Source organism: Tupaia chinensis, unplaced genomic scaffold (genome assembly GCF_000334495.1).
Source record: "Tupaia chinensis unplaced genomic scaffold, TupChi_1.0 Scaffold144336_2, whole genome shotgun sequence".
NCBI classification, from domain to species: Eukaryota; Metazoa; Chordata; class Mammalia; order Scandentia; family Tupaiidae; genus Tupaia; species Tupaia belangeri.
The window spans coordinates 304,175-313,442 of record NW_006204195.1 but is presented as its reverse complement, the minus strand read 5'-3'; the positions used below and the strand labels follow the sequence as shown (position 1 = coordinate 313,442).

The 9,268-nt window shown below is 56.4% G+C and overlaps 1 non-coding gene across 1 annotated transcript; it reads right to left on the bottom strand.

The window, feature by feature from the left end:
• Positions 1-1,080: 1,080 nt before the first annotated feature.
• Positions 1,081-1,186, bottom strand: LOC114005730 (U6 spliceosomal RNA). Its single transcript, XR_003547562.1, has one exon. It is a non-coding gene; the product is annotated as a U6 spliceosomal RNA (small nuclear RNA).
• Between the last annotated feature and the right edge of the window lie 8,082 nt (positions 1,187-9,268).

The following is a 9,268-nucleotide window of genomic DNA, read 5'->3' as shown; positions in this document are numbered from 1 at the left end:
CATCCCAGCGTAACACGGACCCACAGACAGTAACACACGGCCAAAGAGCCGTCACCGAGCCGGGAGCCTTTCCTACTTGCCGTGTACACTGTCCAAAGCAGTAAGGGACGTTTACGATTCGTGAGCAAAAAAATCGATTTGAATATCATTTGCATTTTGCACATTAAAGATCGTCACTATCAAACTTCTTGCATTTTGTGTGTTTTCGTTTCTGGTCTAGAGATAGATCCTGAACGTAAGATCAGTTTCAAGCTGTACTGACTGTTCTTTCTGTAAGATCAACGTCGCACGTAATCGAGGTTACGAACTCCACAAACAGTTGACTTGAGCAGATGGATTGTGTGAGTTTCTCAATGATAGGAAAAATATCTTCTTAAAAATTTCTTTGCCAGGGACCAGCAGTTAGCGTAATGGCTATGTCGCTGGACTCCCACGTAGTCGACTGCGGTTCGCATCCTGGACCCAGTGGCTTAAACTCACACCGGGCACATGTGCGTGCGTGCCCAAGATCCCAAGAGGAGAATGGAGGAGAAGGGATTGTGGCGTGACCATCCCCTGGGGGGTGATTTCTCGCTTTCTATCTCTCTGTCTCTGTCTGTCTGGCGAGCGCACACGCCCTATAGCAAAAACTTCTTCAAAAAAAGAAAAAATATTTGTTTGCCATAAGGCATGTACACTAGTCAGAGATAGAGAAAAGGAAAGTGAGAAATCACTTCCCAGGGGGAGGCCGCACTGCAGCCCCTTCCCATCCTCTCAGGATTTTGGGCATGCGTGCACACGGACCCGGCGTGTTTATCAGGTCACTGGCTCCAGACTGGAACGGGCCAGTTGACCCGCGGGCCCCTGCACCGTACCCACCTGCCACCGGCTCACCCCACGAGCGTGCTCGCACTGCGCACCCAGGTACAGTTAGTACTGCAGCCTGACTTCTCAAAAGTGAACGGCTGATTCTCTGCAGCGTGGTGAAGCGATTTCCATAAGCCAAACTCTCTATACTTTCGCTTCTTTCCACTTGGTTTTCTGTTGTTTTTTTGGAGAGATTTTCGCTATAGGGTGCGTGCGCTCGCCAGACAGAGAGAGAAAAAATATGGACGCTTCACGGATTTGCGTGTCACCCTTGCGCGGGGCCTTGCTAATCTTCTCTGTGTCGCTCCAATTTTAGTATTTGTGCTGCCGGAGCGAGCACCGCCTGCTTCTAAGGTCAGCATGGTCTTTGCAGCAGGCTGAACCTGCTCTGTGGTGGGCGCGTCCGTTTTCTCTGCGCCAACCCTCAGTACCATACCTACGCCTTAAGGGATACTCTTGCGTTTGTTAGAATTTAATCAAAATCCAATTGGATTAAAGAGAAGGCACCCGTGTCAGTGAGGAGAGAGGGAAGGCCCTCCCCAGGAAAAGCCTCTTGTGGGTGGATCTCGCTCCAGAACAGATGGGGACGGACGTTTTCCTTCTCGGATTTCTAGGCAGGCGGATCTGGGAGCCCAGGCCCCTCCGAAGAGGACGGTCCTGGGCTGCAGGTGTCCCGAAGGCGGCCCTGCGCGTCCTGCGCCTACGTCCTCTGGTGCCGGGCAGACCGGATTTTCCGCATCCAGACTGGAGAAGCGACAGCTGCATGTTCCCGGGTCAGATCAACTCCGCAGAACCTGAATTCCGCGTGGAAACCGCGGCGTCAGGCCGGGAGGGTCGCTGAGGGTTCGCACAGCCAGGCCGACGGCCGGGGAAGGCCAGGACACGAACGGTCCCGGCGCCGTCGGTGGAGACGCCAGGCGGCCGACGCGGTTACCCACGCAGGAGGACGTTCCTCCTCCGGGCCTGCCCGTGCGGCTCAGGGCCTGCCAGGTCCACCTCCCTGCACCGGGCCTTCCCTTGCTGCCACAAGAGGTCTCCCGAAACTTGCTGTCCCAGCCCCCGCGCCGCACCCCTGCACCTGCGTGAATTCCCTCCCTGCAGAGGAGAATGCGTGGAGGGTGCGGCCGAGTTGTGCCCTCCTTATCAAAGTCGGTTCTGGTTTCATTTTTTTTTTTCTGTTTTTGTTTTTGAGAGTTTTTTGCTATAGGGCCTGTGCACTCACCAGACAGACAGACAGAGACAGAGACAGAAAGTGAGAAATCACCCCCCAGGGGGATGGCCACCCGCAATCCCTTCTCCTCCATTCTCCTCTTGGGATCTTGGGCACGCACACACACGCACCTGACGTGAGTTTAAGCCACCAGGTCCGGGACGCAAACCGTGGTCGACTACGTGCGAGTCCAGCGACATAGCCATTATGCTAACTGCTGGTCCCTCGGTTCCGGTTTCTTAGTGCTTTCTGGGATGACCCCAGTGGCAGTTAAAGTGGGAAGTGGGGCTCAGATTGTGCTCCTGCGGGTACCACTGGCCACGGCCTCGGTTATGTACAGATTTGGACCCCCACAGCCCCTGGCTTTCCTGAGAAGGGACCCACCCCAGATGCTGCTGATGCCACCGGTTCATGGCCCGCACCCGGAGTCACAGACCCCAGCCCACCGCGCTGGCCGCTCTCCCCCCCCAGCCACCACCAGGAGACGCGCACAGCGGGGGCCACCGCACGCCCATGTTCCCAGAGCTGAGGCCCACACAAAGACAGGAAAGGTGCCTCCGGGGGTGGCTCCGATCGGTTCGGTCCAGCTAGATTGGCCTGAGCACTGCGCGTTGTGCTCCCCACCCTGGCCTGCCTGGAGCCTGTAAATGACACCTGCCCCCGTGTCCCCACTTAGCTTCGTCCTCTGTGACAGAGCTGCATGGCAGGGCGCATCCGTGCGCACGGGAGCTGCGGGAGCAGGGATGGGGCCACAGCGCAGGTCCCTGAGCCCGGGCTGGCCAGCGTGCCAAGCCCTGTGTCCCTCTTCTCTGTCATACCTGCCATAGGGTTGACGTGGCGGGCCGGGTCGTGCCCCGCCCTGTGCCCCCTCTCTTGTGCCCCTCCTGCCATAGGGTTGACGTGGCGGGCTGGGTGGGAATGCAGGCTGTGTGCTTGGGTCGTATCCCCGGTCCACAACACCCGTCTGGAAAAGAAAATGCTTTTTTCTTTTTTGAGAGAGAGAAACTTTTGCTATAGGGGGCATGCAGTTGCCAAGAGACAGACACAGAAAGGGGCAGCCAGCGTGAGTTTCAGGTCCAGGTCCAGGACTCGAACCCAGGTCTGCCCTGTGGGAGTCCAGCACTTTAACCCCTATGCCACCTGCTGGCCCCATATGCATTTCTTTGTTTTCTAGGAGTTTCCTCTTGGCCACACACCACGTTTGAGATTGTCAACGCTGCGGCAGCAAATGGTGTCCTTCACCGCCCGTCTCCGGATGTCACGCCAAGTCCCTGGTCCCCAGACCCACTTCCTGTCCACGCCATCCACAGGCCACGTGAGAGCAGCCAGTTCTGACACTCGCTACCTTTGGTCTCTACCTTTGCTTTAAAATCTTACTCATCAAAGACACGAAAAAACTTAAAAAAAACTTTAATCAAATTGTAATTGAAGGCAGCCGGCGGCGTGCTGGTTAAGGCGTTGGGTCCCGCATGGACGGCTCACAGCTGGAGTCCGGACCTGGCAGCCTGAGACACACCTCAGGCACGTGTGTGCAGGGGTCCTGAGAGGAGGATGGAGGGGAGCAACGGGGCGTGGGCACCCGGTGCTTTCTGGCTGCCCGGTGGAGGCCCAGGCGCCTGCAGGTGTGGCGGGGTCACTGGCCCCAAACGCAGCAGCACTTGCATGCGTCGCTGGCAGCAGCCCTTGCATGCGTCGCTGGGAAACAGCCCAGACAGACTTCCCGCCTGGGGACCCAGCTCGGCGGCGGCTGCCCATGAGCGCCCAGGCCCAGGTCACAGGTGTTGGTGACAGGAAGGCAGCCACTGTACTCGCGGACGGCCACCTCCCCAGTCTGGGCCGAGCCGCACATGGGGAGGGCACTTGGTGGCCTGTCCCGGGACGTGTCTCTGGGCTCAGCCTCCTGGGACACTGGAAAGGGCCAGGTGGGCGTGGGCTTCTCACTGGCCATCCCCTGATTGGCGGCTCCCGCTCAGACCTGGTGGCGGCTGACTGGCCCCAGGGGTAAGTTTTCTCCTCTTTGGAGATGCCCCAGACTCTCCAAGCAGGTGACATCACTGACATTACAGATGACGCGATCGTGACAGCCCTGTGGGGATCAGCTCCAGGACCCTGTCCTATAACCAGGACCCAGGCCCCCGAGAGTCGTCCTGAGGGCACTGCCCAGCCTGAGCTCCGGAGCCGAGTCCCGGGTGAGTGGTTCTTGGCCGGGGAGGAGCAGCTGGGGCAGGCGGTGCCCGGGCAGAGCCCCGGCTTTGCAGCCCCGATCTGTGCCCTGGCCGGACTGGGAGGAGCAGGTGCGGGAGCGGGTGTCGGGGTCCAGAAAGGTGAGGGTCTGGGCAGGCCCGCCGCCCCAGGCACGCAGACACCCAGGAGACCGCACAGGGCTTTCTGGGAATGGAGACAAGCACCCCCGCCTGCCGGGCTGGGCCTTCCACCCTGTCCTCCCGGCCCCCCGCCGCCCCCCGCCGCCCCGGCCTCCTGGTCTCTGTCCCTGGGCAGAGCTGTGGGTTCGTGTCCACCCACAGGGAGGCGGCCTCCCAGGGACTGGCGTGTTCTCACGCAAAGGGCGTGTTCTCACGCAAAGGCACCCAGAGCAGCACTGGCTGTAAGTGACAGTAGGGACCGTGGTGGCTGGGAGACAGGCCTAACGGTTTACTTCTTTTCCGGAGAAGGAATTGCTGCCATCTTGTCCGGATACGGCCACCCGAGGGCGTCGGGGCCCTGGGCTGGCACCTGGCCTGGGCGTTCCTGAGCGGCCGGTGCGGTCCTCACCTGGGCTGGGCAGCTGCTGCTCTTTCCTTTGGAGAGGCGGACATGCCTTCTGCAGGTCAGCCTGGTGTTGGGAGGCACCCGGCTCTAGGGGTTGAGCCGCTGCACCCCCAGAATGTAACCAGCACGTCTGACCCTGACTGGCCCCAGGACCCCCCAGCCCACTGTTAGAGGCCGGGTGCCATGTTCGTGGAGTGAGAGGGCGAGGGCGCCCACTGCACTCAGCTGTCCTGGGAGTGGTGTGGGAGCCCTGGGTGCAGGTGACGGGGCAGTGTGCGCATCGCCCAGACGTGACAGCTGGTCAGACCTTCTCCCAGGAGGTCGTTATCCAGCGGGGCTAGGGCGAGACCAGAGCACCACTGAATTGCCGGTGACCGCATTTCCAATGAGAAGTCACAACGTCAGGTGTCCCTTCTGGGGAGTCGGTTCCAGTGAGCGGGACTCGGCACAGAGCGCGGGCTGCGATCTCCAGATGGGGCCCAGGGGTCATAACCGTGTTCCTACTTCCAGGGAAGGAAAAGGAGAGACGCCTTCTCCAGGTCGGGTAAATAAGGATCCCAGTGTCTTCGCTGGCACGGCCTGGTCTCCACGCAGGCCACGGTGAGGCCGTCTCCGTGTCTTCTGAGAACCGCAGGGAAGTGGCCCTGGACACCGGCTTCCTTTCCCAGGTCGTGTTCGGGACTCTGGCCAGCGCCGCTCTCTTCTCCCACGGCGTCTCTGCACCTGGCGTGGCCTTAGTCTGAGGCCCGCACACCTGTTCTCGCCCGCCTGGCCGTGGCCACCTCCCTGGTTCTTCTCTCCACCGGGGTCCCCCACACGACGGCAGCGCTGGTTCCCAGGAACCCCTGCCCAGCCTCGGGTGTAGACTGGTGTACATTGTGCACCGCACGGCTCATTGCACCTGTGCTCCACCTGCATCCTGAGCACCTGTCGGTTTGTCGCTCTTGCCCCAAGGACACCGGGGAGGCCGTGATCAGACAGAGAGCCCCAGCGGCCGTCGGCCTTCCCTCCCGCTCCTCCTGGGTGGTCAGCACCTCCATGAGCTCCTGTGTCCCCTGCAGGGTCACTGGGCCTCAGGACGCACACAACTACCCTGACAGCTGGGGCCGCTGGGCCCTGACCTGGGCTTCACTGCCCTGTGGTCCCTCCCGACGCCACGTGTATGGGCCTCCGTGCCTGGGCCAGTGGCTCCATGGAGCTTCTCCTGCAGAGGCACCGCCAGAGGCTGCGGCACGTCCACAGCCCGGGCAGAAGTGCCCCCGAGACCAGGCCGCCCACCCTGTCCTGGTGCTGGTGGTCACCTTCGTCGTCCTCTGCGCTGGATTTTACTTGTGTCCTCTGTGCCGTGGTTTTTGTGTGCACTCGTCTGTGGGCACTGTGGACCTCCTGTCCTGTCTTCCCGTTTCCCGTCTGTTGTCCTGTTCTGCTGACTGTGGGGTCCTAGAGGGCCTTGCTTTTTCTCTTAAATTGTTGAAAATCACTACTGAAAGTGTAAGTGTATAGGAGACAGCTCATTAAGAGCCATGTGAGTCGGTTTGTGGCCTGGCGTTAAGGCAGCTGGGTCCCACGTGGCCATCCATGGGCTCGAGTCCCTGGCAGGGTGGTTTGAAAACATGCCGGGTGTATGTGCGTGTGTGCCCAAAATCCCGACAAGGGGGAGAGGAGGAGAAGGGATCGTAGCGTGGCCCTGCCCCGGAGGGGTGCTTTCTTGCTTTCTCTCTCTCTCTGTCTCTCCAGCAAGCACACATGCCTTCTGGCAATATTTTAAAAATAAAATAAAAACCATGATTTCTCATTAATCATTTACTGAGTATCATTTTTTCTTTACACCAAGTTCATAATGATCTTAGGAGGGGAGGAGCATTCTGCGGCTGTACCGGACACCAGACAGGCCAGAGGTAAAACCAGCGTTGTCTAACGCTGCTGAGGATAGACGTTACTCCTGGTGGAGCTGCCTACAAGGCCTTTCCTTTCTTCAGGAGTCTTTGGAGAGTTTCTGCAAGGTTTATCTCAATGTGGATGTGATCGTGCCTGTCACATGTCGCTGAGGCTTCAGCAGTGGCCTAGATGAATTCGACGCCCACGGTGGGTAGTTTTATTTCATTGCTGAAACCCTGAGAGAGTCTCACCGCATTCCAGAGTTCCTAGTTCGCTCATTAAAGCACAAAAGCAGCTTTTACTGTGAGTTATAGAATACACGGAACTGGGCCCAGCAGATGCCATAACGGTAATGTCGCTGACTCCTACAGAGTGACCATGGTTCATAGCTGACCCGGACCCCCTGGCTTACAACTCACGCTGAGCGCATGTGTGTGTGCCCAAGATCCCGAGGGAATGGAGGAGAAGGGATTGCAGTGTGATCATGCCCCCAGGGAATGATTTCTTGCTTTCTGACTCTCTGGTCTGTCTCTCTGGAGAGCATATGTGCCTGGTAGAAAAAACTGTCTCAAATATATATATATATTTAGGGACCAGCAGTTAGCGTAATGGCTATGTCACTGAACTCCCATGTAGTCGACCGCGGTTCGAGTCCCGGACCTGATAGCTTAAACTCACGCCGGGCGTGCGTACATGTGTGTGCCCAAGATCCCGAGAGGAGAATGGAGAAGGAGGGATTGCGGCGTGGCCATCCCCTCTGGGGGGTGATTTCTCGCTTTCTGTCTCTCTGTCTCTCTCTGTCTCTCTGGTGAGTGCATGCACCCTGTAGCAAAAACCTCTCCAAAAAAAAAAAAAAACCACCACATTTCTGCAGTAAAAGTTCTCACAATTGATGTGTCAATTGGGTTTTCTCGTCGAAGAACAGAAATGAGGACTTGGATTTGTCCCAGGTGCTGACACCTCTCTGCGCCTCTGCATTCTTGTCGTCCATGCCGGCATTTCCAATTTCCTGATACATTAAACCGCAGTTTAATCTTTAGTTTCCACCTTCCGTTAAAGACTTTAAGCTGGAACTGCTTTACTAGTGGCATCTCCAGAGTGCATTACATTCTGGCTAAAACTCCGTTTGTACAGAACATGTAAGACCGTCACGCGTGTTTAACTGCTCGCCCCTTTGCATGCTTTATGCCCATTTTAATCGATTTTTAGTCCCTGTGTCCTATAACTCACAGCGAACACCGCTCTTGTGCTTTGATGCGTCAGCTTGCTCTCACGAGCGAGGACATGGGAACGAAGTGTGGAGTCCGCGTGTACCCGTGCCGCCCTCTGCTCTGCTCACCAGCTCGTCTGGGAGACCTGCTTCCCCCGTCACGGGCCGGTCACTGTCAGACTGTCAGTACACTATTTCAACAACACTTATCTTCCAGTACTGTCACTTCAGTACCAGACGTGGCGAGGTGGTCTGGGAACTGGACTTCCACATGACCGACCACGGTTTGAGTCCCAGACCCAGCGGCTTGAAACACGCTGGCCATGTGTGTGAGCCTGTCTAAAATCCCGAGAGGAGACTGGAAGAGAAGGAATTGTGGCATGGTCCCCCCGGGGGTGATTTCTCTCTTTCTGTCTTTCTCTGACTCTCTTCAACAAGCGCACACGCCCTATGGCAAAAATACTCTCTCTCTCTTTTTAAAAAAATACTTAGTTAATTTTATTTATTATTATTACTTTTAAAATGTAACCAGAGAGAGACAGGAGAGAAAGGGAAAGTAAGAAAGCAAGCCACCAGGTCTGGGATTCGAACCACAGTTGGCCATGGGAAGTTCAGGTCTTTAATTGCCATTTTTGCTGCCCCAGCAGATGGCATAATGGTGATGTGTGTGTGTGTAGACTCCCACATAGTTGATCATGGTTCGAGTCCCGTACTTGGTGGCTTAAAACTCATTCCAGGTATATGTACGTGTGTGTCCAAAATCTCAAGAGGAGAATAAAGAAGGGACTGCTGTGGCCATGCCCCTAGGGGTGGTTCCTCACTTTCTGTTTCTCTGTTTCTCTCTGTCTCTCTGGTGAGTGCACTGCCTACTGTCCACCTGCCCACCGCCCTGCTCTGCCCATCAGCTCTCTGCCCACCCTCCTGCGTTGGATGCCTGGGAGTGAGACAAAGACAAACAATATGGAGAAGCACATTTGTCATTGGCTAGTTCTTGTACCTTTATCTGAAGTAGCCAGTGCTCTGGAATAAGAGCGGCCGAGTGATGATAACGTGGGTACCGAGGCTGGCAGGCACTGTTCATATCTGCTGTATAAAAACCTTGGCAGAAACACAATCTGGTAACTTTTTAAACAATTACATGATTAAATAACTTGAACTTACTTGGACTCTCTTTTTTTTTTTCTTTTTCCCATTTATTTATTTGCATTCCTTCACTGTACATCATTACAGCATACAAAATGAGATTTTCCATCCAGAGTATACTGTATATTGTCTCAATCAAGCACATCAACACACATGTTATTGTCAGCAAATAATCTTCCATTTCTTGTTTCCTGTATGTTTTGCCCCCCCCC